We start from the raw sequence: 21,773 nt of genomic DNA, 5'->3' as shown, positions 1-21,773 counted from the left end.
AAAGAAGCATCGTACCTCTTGATCCAACTGATTTAAGTATTTTAAGTCTGAAACGTTTGGTTAATAAATGTTACTTACAGTTCATTTTGGAATAGCTTAGAAAAATAGGATGAACAGAATTTTCCCCAAGGAATGGGACAGTCTTACACTGCTGCTCAGAAGTCTAAAGACGGGGGTGGGCAGGTCTGTTGAAATGTGGTAATTTTTAACTCGTGTAAACAAATTAGAAATGTTTCCACAGAACGAGGCGTTTATGTGCAGCATGTATGCAGAAGTATGTCCTGCTGGTTTAGAGTGGGATGCGTGGTGCTTCATGTCACAGCATAAATCCTACTTCAGTTTACAGAGGCTTAACTGAGCTGTGTCCTGCAGTGCTGTGGTTTGCTACAAGCTCACTTGGAGGTTAGGTAAGGGGGAATACTTGCCATACTTTCATGTGGCAGTGCATTCTCACAATCTTGTAATGAGTTTTAATTAAACTTTTCAAGAACAATATACTGACTCTTTTATATCCGTATTTATTGCAGTGGCTTATTTAAATATGTTTTTAGGCTTCAGAAACCATCATATCACTCTATTTTTCCAGTTACAATACACCTTGTGTATTCTGTTTGTAATTGAAGATTGACTACCCACAAACACTATTTTGTTGAACTGTTAATGCGATAATGTGTTGGTCTACCGATGAATTTCAGGTGAACTTGTTAGATAAATACCAAGGCATATGTTTGATCCTCTCTTTGGATAGGAACTGAGCTCCTGCTGTGCTCCCTGGGATTGCTTTTTAGATATGTTTTATCGTCAGCAATCCAACAAACCACATAGTGCCAGTGTTTTTCCACATGTTATCTGAAAAAGCCTTTATCTGGCATGTGACTCTGAAAACTGACTTTTTAGCAGTCAGTGCTGAGGGGAATTGAGGGTGAAGGGAAAAGGTTGCTGCAGTTTCACTGACCCAAGTAAAATAATATGCAGTATGGTGTGCCACAGTGTGTAGGGGTTTGATTTCATACAAACCCAAAATCATTCCCCTCTTTTTCTAGGCAAAAGAGGATTAAAAAGGATTTAGTAGCTCCAGTTCTAAAGGAATTCTGCTTTATCCCCCCTTTTTTTTTCTAGTGCTAGTATCTAGTTCTACGTAGTGCCTGCTAGCATTCAATGCCTGCTGCTGAGGCTTAGCAAAGCTGCAGCTGAGTGCTATTTTCCCTTTTTTTTTTATTTAATGTGATGTTTTATAACAAATATGGCAAAATGTCTTAATAGGGTACACTAAAATACAAGCTTCCTTTACATATGTATTGAGCCCTGTCAGTGGTTGGGGCAGAAGTAACAAAACACTAAAAAAGGCATTGCTCCAAAGAGGCACTCTGTTCTGAAACTGTTTAGAGTGGTCTCACTGGTGTGGCAGGGCAGGGAAGTCTCAAAGTGAATGTGACTTGTTCAATTAATTTTCCATGTAGATGTTTATAAACACTTTAGAGGACACCTCTGGTAGGTTGCAAGGGTTTTCCTTCCTTCTCTGAAGTTGGTTTTAAAACTTGGCATATTGCTGAAGCCTGAACCTTCCTTTTAGCCCAAATGAAAAGCTACTCACCTAATAGTAAGTTTTAAAAGAGTAGTAATAAAACAGCAATAACTTAGATTGACCAAGTAGCTGTTACAAAAATATTTTGTTAGTTTGTTTTTTAGGGGGAAAATGTAAAATGTCTGTATAGTTTAGCTGCATAATAATGAAGAGAAAATAGTAATGTGAATTAAGGAGGTGCAGTCATCTGCTACGTGGTTTCCACTGGCAGTGTGACAGCCTGGTAAATACACACTTTCATGTCTTCTTTTGTCTGCACTCTACTTCAGCATCAGCTGGCTTGTGATAAATTGTTGGCATGCTGTAGAACAGCAGTAATTTATTACATGTGCGATGGAGGATGTAAACTTTATTTAATTAGCTCTCTGGCTCCCTTTGTTCAGAGTGTTTGGTCTGGGTTCAGCAAGGGCATCTGGTTTGCAAGCGTGCAGGCATGCACTGTGGTTCTTCTGTGGGTGCTCCATAAATACTGTGCACAATGTGCTTCTTTGTCCAGGCCTCAGCTTCCTGAGCAGAGCTGGAGACAGAGCAGAGACACTGGCTGGCTGTGGGCAGCACTGTGGTTTCACTGGAAGTATGTGACTTTTCATAGAATCATAGAATGGCTATGGTTGGAAAAGATCTGATCTTCAAGATCATTGAGTCCAGCCATCTACCCACCCCTGCTGGCTCCAACACTGTACATGACGCCAAGTAGAGCATCTGTTCTTCTTTTAAACACTTCCAGGGATAGTGACTCGACCACCTCCCTGGGCAGCCTGTTACAGTATCTGACAACCCTTTCAGTAGAGAAGTTTTTCCTAATATCCAACCTAAACTTCCCCTGACACAATTTAAGACCATTTCCCCTTGTCCCGTCACTAGCCACCAGGGAGAAGAGACCAACCCCCACCTCACTACAACCACCTTCTAGGTAGTTACAGAGAGCAGTGAGGTCTCCCCTCAGTCTCCTGTTCTCTAGACTAAATTTTCACCGTGCTTTCTAGTAATTGAATTCCCTCTACTGCTGCTGTGCAGTTAAATATATAACAAGAGCACAGTTCTTGCTGGGATGTAGCAACACCGCCTCTGTCTGTGCATAACTGCACATGGATGTGAAGAAGTTCAGGGCCCTTCTCATCAGGATTACGTGTATCATAGTTAAACTAATTTCAAAGTTCTTTTCTTGGTCTTTTGTGGAGGGAGTCCAGGACAGGGGTTATAATGATGTCTCTGAAACTAGGATGCTGAAAAGTGTTTTTGTTTATTAGCAGAGTTCTGGTTTGTTGAGGAATTCAGGTCTGCTTTGCCTGAGGAAATGGCTGCATCAGTGCTTTGGTTGTAGTTCAGTGTATGGTGGGAACAGTTATTTCCCCTCCTTTTTCTCTGCAGCGATATACCTTTTTAGGAGACAATAAGAAACAGAGATTCTAAGGATGAAATGGCAATTTTCAATTTGCTGTAAGTAAATACTTAAGTTGAAAACTCTAGAATCTTCTTTTATTATTTCTTTAATATACATAATTTTGGTTTCTTCTTTGTTGATGTTGCAGATAAGATAAATGAAAGTCTGGAAAATAATTTGTCTGTCCAGGTGTGGGTCTGTGCTGGCCATCTAAGTTACTATTCAGGTATTTCAGAATAATTCAGTCCAAATAGAACGCTATTTTTTTTTAAAGGAACTTGCAAATCTTTTGCATACTGAATGGATAACCTTTTTTTTTTTTTAAATACAGGTGCAGAGAGAGAGAGGAAATAGTTTAATTAAAAAGGCTATTCTTTTATGTTTCTTGAACCATTGCAAAACCAATACTAAAATACTTTTCTTTCAGAAGACTTGAGAAAAATGGGTTTGGGTCAGCCTGTTTTCTAGGGCCAATGTTATAATTCTCTTTTTTTACTTTCTTGTAGGTGTTGAAATTCCATTTAGTGTAAATCTTTCTTCAGCTCCTCATGCTAACGGGCCTCGAATGGAAAGTCATCCTATGGCCTCCTCTGTCCTGTTGAAAAGTGCTGGAAGGGGAATCAGTAGGAGGGCATACCTTTTTGCAGCGTATCTACTATTATTCACAAATTATAAAAGGAAATAATGTGTTTATCTGCTTGAATTCCATGTTCTAGAGAGATATTTTCCTTTTAGCAGAGATAGCTGGGAGGGGAGGAAGCCAAATAATACTTTGTGATTGTTGAGGCCTCTGTGCAACCATGATCCTCTCACATTGTGTGTGTATGGTGGTTTGACTCTGGCTGGAGGTCAGACACCCACCAAAGCCGCTCTGTCACTCTCCTTTTCAGCTGGAAAGGGGAGAAAATGAATATTGAGAGGCTTAGGAGTCAAGATAAGGACAGGGAGAGGTCATTCCACAATTAGAGTCATGGGCAAAACAGGCTCAACACAGACTTTAAAAAACAAAAAAAGCCTACCTAATTTATTACACTATACACACCCAGTGAAACCACAGTTGGATGAGAAGTGCGACCAGATCTTAAAGCGTCTCCCCGCCTCTGCTCCCTTCTTACCAGACTTCACTTTATTGAGGATTTCTCTCCCTTCCTGCCCCCACCCCCCCCACCCGCCCCCCCCCCGAAGGGTGGCATGGGGGGCAGGGGTGGAATAGGGGTTTTTGGTCAGTTCTGCACAAATTGCAGGGGTGGGGGTCATTCCTCACACCCTTCCCCTGCTCCAGCGAGGGGTCCCACCCACAGGAGACAGTCCTCCACCAACTTCTCCAAAGTGAGTCCTTTCCCACAGGGCTTCAGCTCTTCACCAGCTGCCCCAGTGTGGGTCACTGCTGTGGGGTGCAGTCATAGAATCATAGAATTGTCTCTCAGTTTCTCAGGCCCAGGCTGCTCCAGCCTGATCCCCCAGGGAGTCACAAGTCCCCCCAGCAAACCTGCTCCAGCATGGGCCCCTCTCTCTGCACAGGCTGGAGGTCCTGAAAAGAGTTTGCTTCAATGTGGGTCACAGTTTCTTCCACATGTCTCCACCTGCTCCAGCGTGGGGCCTCTCCACGGGCTGCAGATGGGGTCTCGGCCTTTTCCATGGGCTGCAGGGGGACACCCGCTCCACCATGGGTTTCTCCACGGGCTGCAGGGGCATCTTTCTCTCCTGCATCTGGGGCACCTCCTCTCCCCCTTCACTGGCCTTGGTGCCTGCACAGTTCCTTACATCTTCTCACTCCCTTCTCTGGTGGCAAAATGGGGCTGCTTGTGGTTTTTTTTTTTCTCCTAAATGTGATTCCCAGAGGTGCTGTGACTGTCACTGTTGGGCTTGGCCAGCAGCAGGTCCAGCCTTAGGCCCAGCTGGTGTTTGCTCTCAGGCCTAGGGGAAGTTTCTGGCTACTTCTTGCAGAAGCCACCCCTGCAGCCCCCCCTTCACCAGAACCCTGCCACACACAATTAAAACAGAGTGTGGTGAGGCACTGGCACAGGTTGCCCAGAGAGGTTGTAGAAGCCCTGTCCCTGGAAGTGTTTAAGGCCAGGTTGGATGGGGCTTTGGGCAACCTGAGCTAGGGGATGTCCCTGCCAATGGCAGGGGGTTGGAACTAAATGATCTTTGAGGTCCCTTCCAACCCAAAGCATTCTATGATTCTATGAAAACCATCCCCAACATGGAGAAAAGACAGTGGTGGGTAAAGGTGGGTGTGACTGCAGGTGCTGCTGCCCAGCCCTTTGGGGCCCTGTGAGGCTTGTCACCTGGCTGAAGTCTACTGGGAAAAAGGTGACTGAAACAGGTACTGTCGGAAGAACTGTGTGGTGGCAGGAATATTACTTCTGGCATAAATACTGCTTCTTGTTGATGGTATGGTGGGAAAATAAACCTGTGAATAAAATGTGGATTTTGCTTGTGCTGCATGCGTTTTAATTGGAGGAAGGAGAGCTGGTAGCAACATCTAGCCACATGAGGGTGCTCTTGGGTTTCAAAAGCTGGCCTGCTACGCCACTCAAGTGGAACCTGGGAGAGGCCTCTGATCTTTCTTCCCGAGCTGTGGTGGTAATTGTAGAAATCGTCAATAAACAGAGATTTTGAAAACCAAAAATCTTTTCCTTCATGGTGGAAGTCGGAATAATTTTAATAGCATCAGCAAAGAGAAACATCTAAATGTTCAAATAAAATCGAGTTGTCTGCCCATTGTGCAGATTAGGGAGCGTGTATGCAGCCAAGCTGCTGCTTCAGTACGGTAGATGTGAGAGGCTTTTTCATATGGCCTACTTCTTGAGCATGCTCCATGCCCTCATATACTTTGTCATGCCTAGATACAAGTCGTTAGATTTGTACTTTAAACAAGGTCAGAGAATACTTTAGCTTAGAAGGGACCTCTGAGGCTATTTGGTCCATTTACCTGCTTGCAGCAGGTCTAATTAGATGAGGTTCCTCAGGACCAGCTCCAGGTCAGTTGTGAGTATCTCCAAAGATGGAGAGTCTACAACTCTTTTGTACCTGTGCCAACGTCTGACCATCTTCATGGTGGCAGAGTTTTTGTTCTAATTTTAATTTCCGTTGCTGTAACTCGTGTTTGTTTTCTCTCATGCTGTGTCACCATGTTCATTCAAGTAGACCTTCCTTTCATCTTCTCTACACTCTTCCCTTACATAGCTGTAGGCAGCAAGAAGCCTTCACTTCTTAAAGCCAAACAAACTTGGTTTTCTTAGCCTCTTTGTGAACATGGCTCTTTCATCATCTTGGTGGCCCATCACTAGTCTCATTCCGGTAGGTCTCTCTTGTACTTGGGAGCCCAAAATGGAACACATTACTCCAGGTAGTTTTGTTGGTATTGAATAGAGAGGAATAAACACTTCCCTCCTGCTGGCCACATGCTCAACTGCACAGCCCAGTAAGTGATCAGCTGCCTTTGCCATGAGGGCACACAGATAACTTGTGCTCAGGTTGTCTGCCAGCCTACCTTCTGCTAGTCTGCAAAGCTGTTCTCTAGGGAGACAGCCCTCTGAACCCATACTGTGGTGTGGGGTTGCTCTCAGCTGTGTGATAACCCTGAACTTCATCGTATTCTTGTCAGCCCATACATCCAGACCAAGATCTCTTTGAATAGCAGTGCTGTCTATCCCTCAGTTTATCATGCACCCTAGTTTTGTATTATTCATACTCTTACTATCATCCAGGTTGTAAGTAGAGGATGCTAAAGTGTTGGCCCTAATATTGTTTACTGTGGACCACCTTATAACTGATGATGAATTGTATGTTCTTTGAGAGTAAAAATAACTTGAACCTGGTGATCTAGCCAATTTTCTACCCTTTCTATTGTCCACTTACTGTTTGATATTTTGCTAATAAAGATGCTGTAGGAGACTGTCTGCAGCCTTGCTGAAGGCACTGTAAGCAATATCCACTGCTTGTCTCTTGTCCTTAAAGACAGTCATCTCATAACAGAAGGTTGGTCACTGTGGCTGTTCCTAGTCACCTTCGTGTCCTTCATGTGCTTTGAAATTACTTCCACAAGGACTTCTGCCATAATCATGCCGGGGATGAGGTTAGACTGACTGGCCTATAGTTTCCTGAATCCTTATCTTTGAAGATAGGTGTGTGTTTTTCTTTCTTTTTTTTTTCTTTCTTCCCCAGCCCTGAGTCACAGAGAACCTGTCCCAGTCATCATGACCTTTCAGAGATGATAGAGCAGCCTCGCAATGATAACAACCTGCACCCTCAACACCCTCCGATGCTTTCTCTTTGTGTCCCATGATTTGCATAAATCCATCAATTTAGGTATTCCCTAGCCCATACCTTCCTGTTGTGTGGGTACTGCTTCATTCCCTCAGCTTTGCTAGTAGGGCTCAGGAGCTGTAGGGGGCAGACCTTACCCGTGAAAGCACGTTAAAGCACCATTAATACCAGAAGGCACCGGGTGACCTTAAAGCCATGGGTGAGAATTAGTTGCCTAGCTTTTGTTGTGATACCCTGCCTTGATGCTTGTGTGGTGTCTTTCTGTAAGCAAAAAAGGTGAGAAAAGAAATGATGCTTTTCTAGATGATGGCCAAGTTGGCAGTTCAGTGCAAAAACATTCTGAGAGTAACTCAACTCCCCACAGACTTTAGGATAAACCTTCAAGCTGAGACGGCTTCAGTTGTTAGTGTAGAGGCATTGATAGCTCACTTCTAAGCGGTTTATAGCACAGGATAACATGGTGTGTGCCTAAAGAAGTGTTGTTGCCCAGCACTGCCTGCTCAGATGTAATGGATTGTCTAGACAGCTCGCTAGGGAAAAAAAATTCTGGCTGTGGCACAATTTTGGGATCTTGTAATAGATTCTGGCATATTCTTTTTTTCTAGGTTTCATGTATATTTAAAGAATGTTGTCTTTGCATTTATATAAGTGGTGTAGAATCAGCAGTTTAACACATGAACACATCATCAGAGTCAACATAGCAAGGTTTATATCCTGTACAGGAGATGGTGGAATAGCTTGCACTCAGTTTCTGCTGCTGACTCTTGTACATGGACTCCATATGACAGACATACTGTCACGCTGGACAGCTGCTCGTCTTGTATGTTGAGGCCCTGTGGGCATCATTTACTCAGGACTTTTGTTTACAGTTTGTCATTGCCTGTTGGAAATGAGTGTACTGAGATAACCATACCCACTGCAGTGTACGGCGTAGGAGGAATGGACAATGAGGTGGCCCAAAGTTTCATAGGTAGAAGTGCTGACCTGGGTGGCAGCTCTCACTTGGTCCCAATTAAAATGGTGTTACAAGAGACTGGTGTGACAGTAGGATGTCTGAGCTGACATAATACGCTTTAGAAACTATATCTGGAGGTGATGCTCAAGGTACAATGCGATTGTTCCACTGAGCCCGATTTATTTTTTCATTACATTTTATGTCCTGTATGTTTTATTAGCCTTCTTTTATTTAAAATGCACTGGCAATATGTAGTTCCTAGTTTCTACTAAACTAGAAATAGGCAATATATTTTATGAATCTACATTTCTAAAGCTTTTATTTATAAATAATGAGATGTTAACAAGACCTTTCCTGGATATTGAAAAGCACTTAGAACTGAAACATCAGTGCTTTGCCATTTCATTGCGGTATCAAGGGAAAATAAAAGAAAACCTTTTCTGTTTAGACACAAATGTCATGCTTTTAGCCTGTTAGGCTCTACACTGACCATCCTTGACTGAAAACAATTAGTTAGGTTCCACCCCTTCCCCCCACTCTGCTCTCCCACTTTGTAACTAGTGGTACACCAAGGATACATTTATCCGACAAGGTTTTTAAGCCCTAGATGGATGTTTCAACTGAGAAAGAAGAGAGAACTTTGCAACATTCCAATTAGCCGGCCTTCCTTGGCTGTTTGCTTCTGGGAGATGACACAAGAAATTCCTTTTATGTCCCAGCTCTGAAGCAGGAAAACTTAAGCAGTGGGGATTCAACTTTTCAAAAGAGCAGATAATGGCAGGACAAGGGGGAATGGACTAAAGCTAAAGGAGCGAAGGTTTAGATTAGGTATTAGAGGGAAGTTTTTTACAGAAAGAGTGGTGAGGTGCTGGAACAGGCTGCCCAGAGAAGTAGTGGATTCCCCGTCCCTGGAGGTGTTCAAGGTCAGGTTGGATGGAGCCCTGGGCAGCCTTGTGTAGATCCAGGCCTGGAGGTTGGTGGCCCTGCCTGTGGCAGGGGGTTGGAGCTCTATGATCCTTGGGGTCCCTTCCAACCCAGACCATTCTATGATTCTATGATTCTATGAACCCAAGTGCACCATATCTCTATCCCATGGGGGGTGCTAAGCAAGTGTGAATCAGGGCAGGGAGCTTAGGTGCTCCTGTTTTCCTGTGTGTTCTTGACCCCGTGTTGCAGTCACAAAAAGGGTGCATGCAGTTGGCTCTCCTTTGCCCTTATCCCCTGTTTAATATGTGTGTGCCTCTGGCCCTGAATGTTTTTAGCCTTGTAAAGACTGGAGCAACACAGTCGATCAGCCAGTGTGGTATGAGAGCCTGAGGTGGAGGTTCCTGCTTGCACAGATAACTCAGAGTGTATTGGTCTGAGCAGAGCGGCTCTGATGGCCCCCATGATGCCAGGCTGCACACAGGAGAGACGGACTCTGGTGGGAGCCTAAAGCAAGCTGCTTCAGGTAGGCTTACCTTAGGCTGCGTAGGTACTCGGATTCCCTGCCTGTTAACGTGCCTGTCGGGAAGAATGTGATTTTCCTCCTGACTTGGCATGGGGAAACATATCTGAAACACCAACGTTTTCTGTAGAAGAAAAAGGCCTCCTCCCTGGTTCTACCCTTGACTGGCCAAGTTGTTCACAGAAGCTGAGGGCAGGCCAGTTTCTCACCACTGATTGCCAGGGGCCTGGATCCTGAGCTCAGGGTAGTGGACTGGAGATCTTTGAGATCTGGTGAGGTGAGTGCTGCACTCTGTGGTGTTGGGATAAGCACCGCATCATGGAAAACTTCCTCCTGCCTTACTAAGTTTTACTTCCTAATTTGCTTTTGTACCAGGTAGTTCAGACTTTTATTTAAGTTTATTTTTGAGTAATTTTTCATGAACCTGCATGCCCTGATGAAGAACAAAAGCCAAACCAAACATCCCTCTGGTCTGAATGCCAAATGGTCACTTCTGCTGCTTGGCAGTTAACAGGTGCCCAAAGACAGACTTACAAATGCTGAAGAGAAGAAATTTGTTTATGAATTAATCATCAGTTCTGTTCCTGTGTTTTGGGGAGATGGGCATTGTTATGGAAAATGGCATAGACGTTGGCATTTAGTGCCGAGGCTCTTTGATGGGAATGCTGCAGTGGCACAGACTTGGCCTATGTATAGAAGTTAGTAACTAAACACTCCTGGTCTGTTGTACGTTTGACATTGTAAGAATTTTGCTTCTGAACTTTGTGGTTTAAGTATCTTTGTCCCGTGCCCATGCTCCATCTCAGCCTCACTGAGACGTGATAGTCAACTTCTGAAGATATGCAATACCTCACCTTCTCCCCCCTTACCCCTACTCCCTACCCCCATTCCCTTCCCCCAGCCTGATACTTTTTACTGTTGCTGCACCCTAAATAGATGGTTTCAGAAGAGGTGATTATGTTAGATATTGGGACAAATTATTTAGACATTTACTGGTGTGACAGTGCAGAGCGTTCAGCAGTGCTGGCTTACAGCCACGTTCCAATCGCAGCCTGGACTGCTGGAGGGTTGTACAGTCACTGGCATCAAGGGAGAGACAGGATTAAGGTGGAAGGATTTTTTGTAAGCCGCATCAGTTCCTCAGTTCACTTCAGAGCCTTGTCCCACCCGCAGGTGTCTCTGCTTTAAGGCCTCAGCCATCTCCATTTGACTTCCAAAGACTTTCAGTGAAGCTGCGATGAGGAAGTCTTAGAAAAGATATTTTCTCATTTTTCTTTGTGAGGGTGGTTTGGTTTTGAGCTGCCTTTTGCGAATCGTGATTTAAATTATGAAGCAGGTAATATGGGAGTAAGATAGATAATTTTATATCTTTCATTTATGTTAGCAAAGAATGCTTGGTTCACATGACAGCAATGTAGTCATGCTGAAGTAGGTTTTGTTGCTCATGAAGGAAATGTAGTGCCTATACATTTTAGTGCTGATACAGCATACTATATGATCCATTCAGATTACATTTAAAAAAGACACTAAATAGGCATGAATTAGATTACTTTGTAAGGTATATCAAGCAGGTTTTGGTTGAAAAGTGATTTAAAATAGAAACGTGGAATAATTTATTTAAATTTTAAAAATATAAATAAAACTGTGGTGTTTGTACTGAGTGTCCACTTTGTGGAAACATACATTGTAAACAAATCAAGGCAGGTATTATTTTTAGATAGATTTTTAGTAAAATTCATTTATTCATTTATTCCCCTGGTCATCTCATCCTTTTACACTCAGTCGTTACTCAAAGACACAGAACAAAGCAGGCATTGCTCAGCTCCCAGTCACTTTTATTATTGTTTGAATAAATGAGATATTTTTATTAAGCTAAACTGAAAAAGTAAAAAATCTAAAAATTTTTGTGGAAGCAGAGAAAGCTTTTCAAGCTTTGATTCCAGTGCATCCACCAGTAATTCTTTAGATTTGACTTATGAAGTTATGCAGTAGATGCTCGATGATTTAAATGATATTAATAGCTTGGCAAACATGGGCCTCATTAGAAGTGTGCATAATCACGTTTTAAAATTTAAATTTTTCAGAGTAAATGTGTTTAACTGCAAAATTTTATTTTGTTACAAAAATAATTATATAGTGTTTCTGCCTACATGAGATGACAGAATCCTGAGCGACGTTGGGGAAGAAAGGATGTAACTTGCTGTTCGTGAGAAGGTGCTTCCTGTATCCTCTTCAATCAACAGCAGAAAAGGGTGTAATTTTTCAGTGAATTGTGAATTTACAGTGAGGGTCAGGGTGTGAACAGTCTCCTTCCAGACATTGCCAGTAATGAGCATGTTTCCCTCTGCGTGGAGGGAACTGTACTACTAGTGTTCCTGGAGTTACAAACATCTCCTTTCATATGCATTTATTATGTGCCCTACTTTCTCTTTGCTCTGCTCTGTGATCAGTATGCATTACATCTACCGATTCCATGGAGACATAGAAACTAGTGAAAGAAAGACAGATCCTGAGTATTTCAGGGAAACAATTTTTATTTTTAATAGCTGCTTAAAACTGTCTTTTTCTTTTTTTTTTGGTTTTGTTTTACTATTACTCATTGCAGCTTAAAAGCCTGTTGAGAACTTGGGAGATGCAACATTTTAAATATTCAGAACATCACTGTTTCTTCACTTGACCTATGTGAGTTTCAGGAGGTTTTCCCCATCAAAATCAGGACCAATACTGCTGTTTCTAAGATATATAGACTGCTTTGGTTTTTATATACAGTTCATTAGGCTTTGCATGCTGGCTGCATTTTGTTGTGTGCATATAGTTAATCTTTGAAATTCGAAATCCATCTTTATGTTCATGGTAACAAAACTTTTGCCATCCCTTTCTTACTTCCTTGACTTTTTAATAAATTGCTTTGTAAATGTCACAAACTCTGCAGTTGTTGCAAAGTACATTTCCCCCCTCCTTAGGTCCAGTTTGTGTAGCCTTTGAAAAGAAATCGTTGTTGGTCTTGAAGTTCAGTGCTTCCTATCATCTTTCTTTTTTTTCTTTTGGTCCATTTATACAAGCCACCAAAAACTTAGAATTACTCCTTGCTTCTGTTTTGCAGGCTTTACACTGCTGCCCCTTCTTGCTTTTGCACCCCTTGGCACATAAAAATCAGGAGCAGTTATTTCAGAAACTTTTGTTGTTGTTGTTGTGTCCTCAGAGACGCTATTTACTGCGGCGTGCCTTTCCTCACCTCCCGTTGGAGTAGGTTGCAGCAGCAGACCCAAGTAACTGTGCATTCAGGGAATAGAACACACACAAGATTGAGATGGCTTAAAATAGTCTTATCCACGAGTTCCTCATCAAGTTTCTGTGCACAGTAGATGTTAAACAAACTTCTCAGTCTTTGAAGAAGTTTACTGTTTCTTCACAGAAGAATGCTGAAATTTAATGAGGAATTTGTGGGTAGGACTGCTGTTTGTTATTTATGGTTCACCTGTTGTCATTCTCCACGTGCCCTGCACTCCTGAGCATGGAATGCATAAGGGGGACAGCACTGGAGGGCAAATACCTGTATCATTTGGCCAGGAAAAGAAGGCCCATACCCTGCAGTGGCAAAGTCATCTCAGTGGTGAGTGCTGCCAGCTCACTTACTGTCTCCTGCCTGTTTTGGTGTAGAGTTTGTTTGTTGTCCTTTTTTAAAATTAATTATATTTATAAAGAGGCGTAACAGCCAAAGTCTTTTGCCTCCAGGAGCGGCTGGGTGCCAGGATGTTTGGCAGCAATGCCAGCCTAAGATATTCCTGATCCTCTTTTTTTGATTTTCCCCCCACTCATTCTTGCCCCCTCAGTTGTACTGACAGAACGGCTTGTGGGATTATGTTTTGAACCAAATAAGGGAACAGATCCTACTTAAAATGCAGGCTTGTTCTTTTTTTCTCTTTCTTTTTTCTTCCTTTTTTTTTTTTTTGTAAAATCTTAAGAAAAAAAGCGCCACATTTTGTGGCTTCAGTGAGAAACACTTCAGGAAGCTGAACAGCGGGCCTGCTGCAGCTTGAGGGGGGGATGAGAGGGCCTTAAACTTCTGTTGGGAAGTGTGAGCAGCTTGTGAATGCACACTTGTGTCACCCCTGATTTCTTCAGGACAGACCAATTGACTCAAATGCGCTACCAGTACCTTTCTTTCTAGACCTTGAAGATACATCGACTGTGGAACATTAAACTGAAGGTTCAAGGTGTTGAGAAACAAGATGCAGAAGGGCATTGTGTGTAGCAACCACTGCTCATGTCAAGCAGGGATTTTATCTGTGGTTAGAATAAGCAGCTGGGAAGTTGAAGGGGAAATTCTGTTCCAGGGTCACTCTGTCTTGCTTGCCTCCTCCAGTTACAAGTGCTGTAATCTCTAAGGCAGTCTGCAAAGCACTCGAGTGAAACTCTGCTGGTCTCCCTTCCTACGAATTCTTACTGCTACTGCAGTGAAGTCATTTGTGTGGAAATCCCACCTGCTTGGTCACCATATACAGGCATTTCAACCTGTGCAGAGTTGTTGTAAACAGAGTGAGTTTGGTTTAAAGGTTGTGGGAGAACACTGCAGGCATGTAAATTCTTGAAAACCTTCTACTACTGGAAGTCCTTTTTTACCCATTTCCCTAGAAGGGGAATCATCATCTAGAGATTGAAATTACTCCCAGATTCATCTACTTTTTGTGGTTTGGTTTCTTTTTGTTTTGGTTTGGTTTTTTGGTGTTTTTTTTTTTTTTCTTTACATAATCAACTTTACAAATTAAGTATTTTTAAATTATGTTTACGGTAGCCAGTGAGAAATTTTGAGATTTTTTTGGGTACTACTAGCCAGAAATTTGTGAATTTATTGTTAAAGTTAAGGGTTGACACTGGTGAATGGTCTCATCTTCCCAAACACACACATAAGTTATTTCAATTAATTCATTCGCTGAAAATTTTCCATCTAGAAAGGGCAGAACTTATGGTGAGAGGAGACGCTTCCTGACCTCATTGGGCAGTAGGTGCTCCATTAGGACACAGAAAAGCCTAGGCAGAAAGTCCTTAATTCAGATTGGGTATGTTAAAAATTTGAACCTATTCCCCACATCCCATCTGTATGTTTGCCTCTCTCTTCATCCTCCCTCAGATCTTTCAAAGTCTTGCTTTTGTTCCAGCATAGAGAGGAAAAAAAAAAAAAAAGCAGAAATACCAATTTCTTTTTTTCAAAATGGGATTTTTGTTCATCAGGCTACCCTATTATTCTTAACTACAATAGATACTTGAAAGGATGCCCTATGAAATGGAGCAGATTGTGCAGTCATTTTGGGATATTTGCATCTTTGTAGTGCAGCTCAGGTAATTAAAGAAAACATGTCTGACGTTTCCCTGTGTGTAGCAGGGACTGGACAGAGGAGAGAGGCAAGTGGAACAAGAGCAGCTTCCCACAATTTCCTACGCGCTTGCGCTGATTTTGAAGCATTAAACTATCACTTCTAAAATGGGTCATTCTGAGGTTAACTGAGGCAATTGCCAGGAGATGTTTAGCAGGCCACATCACATTATTGTAGCAAAGGAGGCAGCTGCACAAGGCATTCTTCTGTTTGGATGCTAAATTAGTAAGGCCAGTTTGGGGGCTAGAATTTGTCTTGTCTGGTGGTGGGTTACCAAGGAAACAAAGATTAAGCTTTCCCCCAAAAAAATCCTAAATGAGGAGCAGAGTTTATATTTTTAGGAAGAGTGATTAGCTTTGTGTTGTATACATACTTATTTAGGCATGTGTGCCTGACCTCAGTATCTGGAACCGAAAAAATCAAAACCACACAAATGCTTTCTTCTTGTGGTGTATTTAGAATAGCACAAATAGGGTGTCAGGTAAGTCAAATTCAGAGGGGGCTGAAAAAGAGAGAACTGATACATCTTTAGGTAAATTACTGGCTATTTGGCATTTTCCACAGAAATCTGCAGTTCAAAAGGCAGGGCTGTGAACTATTGTGTGACAGTTACTTCCAAAGTTTCTGGGAGCAACTTGCTGTGTTACATGCATGCAACCTGGCATTGTAATCCCTAGCATGGTGGTGTCTGAGGCAGCTTGCATCTGGGCTAATGCACAGCTCAGTTTTGTAATAATTAGGACTTTAATTGCAGTGTTTGAATGAGAAGACGTGTGATAAGTGCATATTGTTTCTAATATTTTAGTCATCTTGATATCCTCTAAGACTTAAACTTCAGAGTAAGTTTCAGTACTATTCAAAATAAATGTAAGTGTTTTCATAGAGAGTTTATGACTCCCAACTAAATGAATTTGGAGCCAAGGCTGCCTGCTCTGCAGTGATTAACTTACTCCATTTTAGTCTTTTTTTCTGGAGGCCTCTGCATGCTGCCTGGTAGGACTGTGGGTGATAGCTTAGATAAACCATACTGAGGATCGTGTAAAATATTGTTAAAATTATTGTAAAAATAGTAACTTGGTACTACACGTTCTACTTGCTATGACATTCTCATCATCCCTGCTTAGCTTGCTGTCAGAAAAAGAAGTATATTTCTATAGTTAGCATAGAAAGGCGTATCTAGCCAAGAGAAGAGCGAGCTTGGCTCTTGATCTGCTGCATCCATCATTAGTGCTGTTAGGAGCAAAAGCCTTACTTCAGAGCTGTGCTTGCAGGTGATGAAGTGTTGGGAGATTTATTTCTTTAGTTCAACTTGTTTTGGGATTTTTGATGCTCTTGGCATAGAAGGTGAGCAGAGTCAGGAGTGTTTGTGGTGAAAGCGTTGGCTGCCCAGAGTCATCAAAACTCTACTGTGGTGCTCCCTGGACTTCCCATTTCACTTCTGTGTTGTGCCTTGAGAGGAGAGCTTTCTCCTGAAAGTCCATGCTCTCTCTGTCTCACGTGGTTTCTAAAGCTGTTTATGCTGCTTTCGCTTCACCTTCCAAATATGTAACTTATTTCCTGTAGCACAATTCCTTTGGGCCACAGATTCCGGGAGCTTCCCTGTCCTCACGAGCTGCCTAGTTATTAGGTTGTTCTTTGTTCTCAGTTGTCTTGTAAGTCAACCAGTAGCCACGTTTGCTAGCTGCTGAGACAATCTCATGGAGAAAGTGACTAAGAAGAATGGTCAGGACATTGGAATAGAAAGAGGAGAGACTTCTGTACTGAACAGACGAAAGTAACACAGTAGATAATTTCAGTATTGGTGTTACTGAGGAGGCCAATCTTCACAGGGGAGATACAGGCTTATGACTACATTCTTGTAAGTATATCTAGGTGTAAGTTAAGCACCTTGCCCTAGTAGCAATATTGGTGAGTATTTATGGTGGTGGTTGTCTGGCTTTTTTTCTTCTCCTGGTCTTACTGGACTGCTCTAGGATTACAGATCTGGTGTTTTCTCTCAGATGTACTTAGGAAAAAATCAGAGTGCAAGATTGCTTTGAAAGGGTCTGATATCTGGGCAGCTCCCATGAATGTCCTTGATGTGGAAGAGATGAGTCCTGAGTACACTTCTGCAGGCCCTTTGTGGGGGGAGGTGGGGAAGGAGTTTGCTTCTGTCTCACCCAAAATTGGTTGCGCCCAGTCTGCAGTCTATGTGCAGAGAAGGCTGGGCTGAGCTGTACAGCTCCATGTGGATTTCCCACCTCAGTTGGCGTTCGCCAGCAGTCTCTGAGCCCAGCAGTTGGAGCCTTTTTCACCGATACCGTGCTTGCTAAAACTTCCTCTGTATTACAGCAAAAAAAATGTTGTTCCCCCCTGCTTGCTTTTATAATTTTGCTTTCTAATGCATGTATCACCAGCAGTTGTGTTGTGAGGAAGAGGTATGTATGTGTATGAGAGCTTATTTTGGGGTGTGTATATAGAAACACACACATTAAAATTTTGACAGGGGCTGCTAACAGTGCAGTGCAAGTGATGTAAACAATTCTGTGTCCTTTTGTAAGACAATGGAAAATGTCAAAGATGAATTAAAGGTCAGCCTAATTTTGTGGGTTTATATAACTGCATTTTGCTTTAGAATATGGGTTTTTTTTTTTCCTCTTTACTGTGAAACTGCCATAAACTTAAGCTGTGTCCAAAGCAAATTACACTGCAGACAGGATAGTGAAGGCTGTCACTTGCAGAAGAGGTGCCCAGGGTATGAATATTTTGGCTTAGGTTTTCATTCTTACTTCTCTTGTGTGCTGTTAGCAGCAGGGGTAAAACTTCCAGACTTAGAGTAACTTCTTAATTGCTGTTCTTTTAAGGTTCACAAGATGGTCAATAAAGTTAATTATCTCCAGTCAAGACCACTGTGCTATGTGGTATACAAAGGCTTCCTTTAAACCAAAGGCTGTAAAATTGTGAAACTAGCAAATTAATGGGGAAAGCAGGGTTTTATGAAATAGAGTGTGGATTGTCTGACATTTTTAATGCACCCACTGCATTTGGGTACACTGTGATTTTTTAAAAGTACTTTTAACTAACTGTCCTGGGTTCAGCTAGGATAAGGTTGATTTTCACCAGGAGCTGGGAGGGGACACAGCCAGGACAGGTGACTCAAACTAACCAAAGGGCTATTCCGTACCTTGTGACATCATGCTCAGAATAAAATGGGAGGATGATCTGGCTTCGTCCGATCTGTAAGGCTGTTGGTGAGAAACTGCGTTGTGTATCACCAGCTTTCTGTGTTCTAAGTCCTGTTGCTGTTATTTCCCCCTCCCTTTGCAGTTCCAGTACACTGTCCTTATCCCAACCCCTGAGGCTTGTCTCCCCGTTCTCCTCCCCATCTTGCTCTGGGGGGTGAGCAAGTGGCTGTGAGATGCTCAGCTGCCAGCTGGGGCTAAATCATGACAGTCCTTTTTTGGTGCCAGCCGTGGGGCTCAAAGGGTTGGGGTAACGACAGATCTGCCCTGAGTGTGTTAAAAACAAAATCATGGTAAGAATTAATTCTGTTATTTAAACAGTTGCTGGTCACAATGGTGTTGTGTTTGGTCATGTGGCTATGGTATGTAAACCCACACTTGCTGGGTGTGCTCCCTGCAGCACTGTTTATCACCTTTGGAGAGGGGTCCAGATCCTTATTTTGCTGTACTGTGTGATACCAATTTGTGGTATGAACTTAAGCTGGTATTTCTATGGGGTCCTGCCATCCTACCCATACCTCAGACCACATCTTTTTTTAATTGATTAATAATCTCACCCAGTCTATGGGGAAGAGAGGGGGGATACTTTCTCCCACTCTTTCACCTCCCCTTTTCCCATCAGCAGTTTCTGAAAATTTTGAATACCATTGGGATGCTCAAGCTAGCATGTTCCTCTTGTTATCTCTCCCGAATGTGTTTCAAGTCCTGTTCAGAGTTACAAAATACTCCTTTGAGAACACTTCTCAGGGATTTTCCCCTAAGGTGAGTAGTCAGGGGTGGCATCATATGAGAGAGAATATGGGCAGGTGTCTAGAGACCTTCTCACCTCCAGTACTTTGGAACTTCACTCCCAAACATCTACAGCACACTGATAAAGCAATTGAATATTTGGAAGGAAAATGCCTGGCACATCAGGTCCACAAAAGTATAAGGCTCTAGTGGACATCAGTGCACAGTGTACCCTCATACCATCGAACCACAAATGGGTCCCCAGGGGACCCTTCTGTGGTGAGGTTGCTGATGGTTGAAGAACAGGAGCCAATTGCTACCATAACAGTGCACCAATGGCAGCAATATCACTCCAACCAAGACTCCCTCCTTCCCATCCATAAACTGATTTGTCAACTGGAGAGCCAAGGAGTGATCAGCAGAACCTGCTCAGCCTTTAAACAGTCCCGTATGGCCGGTGCAGAAGCCCAGTGGAGAGTGGAGGCTGAGAGTAGACTGTCATGGCCTGAACGAAGTCACGCCGCCCATGAGTGCTGCTGTGCCAGACATGCTGGAACTTCAGTGTGAACTGGAGGCAGAGGCAGCCAAGCAGGACGCCACAACTGGTATCACTAATGTGTTTTTCTCAATCCTCTTTGTGCAGAGTGCAGGCCACAGTTTGATATCACTTGGATAGGCATCCAATACACCTGGAATCGCCTGTCCCGGGGGTGGAAACACAGCCCCACCATTTGCACTGGAAAAGGGTGAAACTCTGCAGCACCTGCAGTACATTGATGACATCATTGTATGGGGCAGCACACCAGTTTTTAGGAATAAAATGGCAAGACAGGCATCATCAGATCCCAAAGGATGTGATCAACAAAATAGCAGCTATGTCTCCACTGACCAACAGAAATGGAACAAAAGCTTTCTTAGGTGGTGTGGGTTTCTGGTGAATGCATATCCCAAACTACAACCTCATTGTGAGCCCTCTCTGCCATGTAACCCAGAATGGGGCCCTGAGCAGTGACAAGCTGTATAAAAGTATAAAAGGGGACTAGTCAGAAAGGGGTGGTGTGGCTTCAGGACATGCAGCTCGGGGACAATCCAGACCCAGTCTGCGTTGTGTGGTTCAGTGAGAAACTGCATCGTGTATCACCTGTACTGTATATTCTGTTCTAAGTCCTGTTGTTGTTATTTCCCCTTCCCTGTGCTGTCCCAGTAAACTGTCCTTATCCCAACCCACAAGGTTTGTCTCCCCATTCTCTTCCCAATCTCGCCATGGGGCAGTATGAGTGAATGGCCACATGATGCTCAGCTGCCAGCTGCAGCTGAACCATGACACTAGGACCTGAAGGAGGAGGGCAGAGTAGTTGCTGACATTTGGATGTATGATGTGCTGAGGGACAGTAAGGAACATGAGTGAGAAGCCCTGAGAGGGCGATGGTGCTGGAAAAATTTCAGCCCACTTACAATATTTTTGAGAAGGAGGAAGAAGAGTGGATAATAACCCTGGTAGTGTGGAGAGAACATAAACTTGATGTGATGACTAAACAGAGACTTGGTGAAAGAGATTTTAGAAGCTGGTGACGCCACATAAAATGAGGCAGAGAAAACCAAGGCAAATACTTTCCTTCAAAGTAGAGGAGATGTCTGAAAATTGATTTCATTACATGGTTGTAATTTGTTTAGTGTGGGCTGGGTTGATATTTTCAGAATGCTGAAGACCCACCGGAATGTTTTGCTGCCATGAGACATGTTAGAGAGGAAAAAATGACAGTGTTTGGGTACTACCCAGCCTGAAGGACAGATGACAATAGCCTGTGGGTGGGAATGTTGTGAAGTAGAGGCATATGGAGAGATGCTGAGGTACTGTGGGTACAGGGCTGTGCAGATAGTTACAAGTTCACAGAGATGCAGAAATTCCTAGGTCACAGGCCCGAAGGAATGGGGACAGACAACGGTGATATTAGCATCATTATAGAGGCTCTGCAAGGTGGTGGATTCCATAATTTGTTTTCAAAGAGAGAGCAGTTTGGATCAGAGCAAGACATTTTTGGTGCTAAGTTCTCATTTCTTCTCCTTTGTGGCATGAGTGAAACCTAAGTCCCTTTTCAGTCCCAGTGGGTATAAAAGAAATGCTGGCTTCAGGCAGCATTATGCAGGTTTCTATCACTTCTTAAAAAAGCAGGAAAGCAAATCTAAATGTATCAGTTCTCACTCTCTGTCTCTATTACTGCTTCCTGACTTCCTTCCTTCTGGAAGGAAAAAAGAAGATGCCTATCTGGGTATGTGGTTGATGAGAGTGAGAGAAGAAGTTGCCGATCGCCTGGTGGCAGTCGCGCAGCCTCGCTGCTCTTGCCACCCCAGTTACTTCCTGGGTGCGCAGGAATGTCAGAACAGAGGACCAGAGGAGCGCTGGCTGGGAGCTGCACAGAGTGAGCGAGGTGGGGAGTGCTAGCCAGCACGCTTCCCTGTGATCCTGAGGTTGTCTTGAGATGAGGCATCTGAAATCGGGATTGCCAGGGAGACAGGTAACGCCTGAGGCAAATGCCTGAGGATTTGCCACAGCTGGAGTACTCCAAGTGTAAGTCTCCCTTTCAGAATCCACTGCCTGGGCCCCACCTCCTGTGGCAGGTGCCTCCCTAGTCCTCTTCAGAGGGTGGTGCAAGATTTATTCAGTTTCAGATGCTGCTGCTGACTGCAGTGCATGTGTGTAGCTTAGAGCACTCACCCAAGGTGTGAGAGGTTGGGAGTTTATTTCTCTTGCCAGCCTGGGGATACAAGTCTGTGCCTTCCAGCTCTCCAAAGAGTTGCCCT

The 21,773-nt window shown here is 43.3% G+C and overlaps 1 protein-coding gene across 4 annotated transcripts in view; it reads left to right on the top strand.

Moving 5' to 3' along the window:
* The window catches only part of SLC66A2 (solute carrier family 66 member 2), a gene marked incomplete at both ends in the record, with an annotated part of 67,936 nt that overhangs the window by 16,261 nt on the left and 29,902 nt on the right, over positions 1–21,773 (top strand). Inside the window, 3 exons of one of the 4 annotated variants that reach the window (XR_014617115.1) lie at positions 2,957–3,025; positions 3,118–3,195; positions 3,476–3,649. The exons of the other annotated variants lie outside the window; for them this stretch is intronic. Of the gene's footprint in view, positions 1–2,956; positions 3,026–3,117; positions 3,196–3,475; positions 3,650–21,773 lie in introns of those variants that run through there. 4 annotated transcript variants of the gene reach the window in all.

This window comes from Gallinula chloropus, assembly GCF_964237585.1.
Source record: "Gallinula chloropus genome assembly, chromosome: 2".
Lineage (NCBI taxonomy): Eukaryota > Metazoa > Chordata > Aves > Gruiformes > Rallidae > Gallinula > Gallinula chloropus.
The sequence above is the reverse complement of the archived record's forward strand: the minus strand, read 5'-3'. Positions and strand labels throughout refer to the sequence as shown.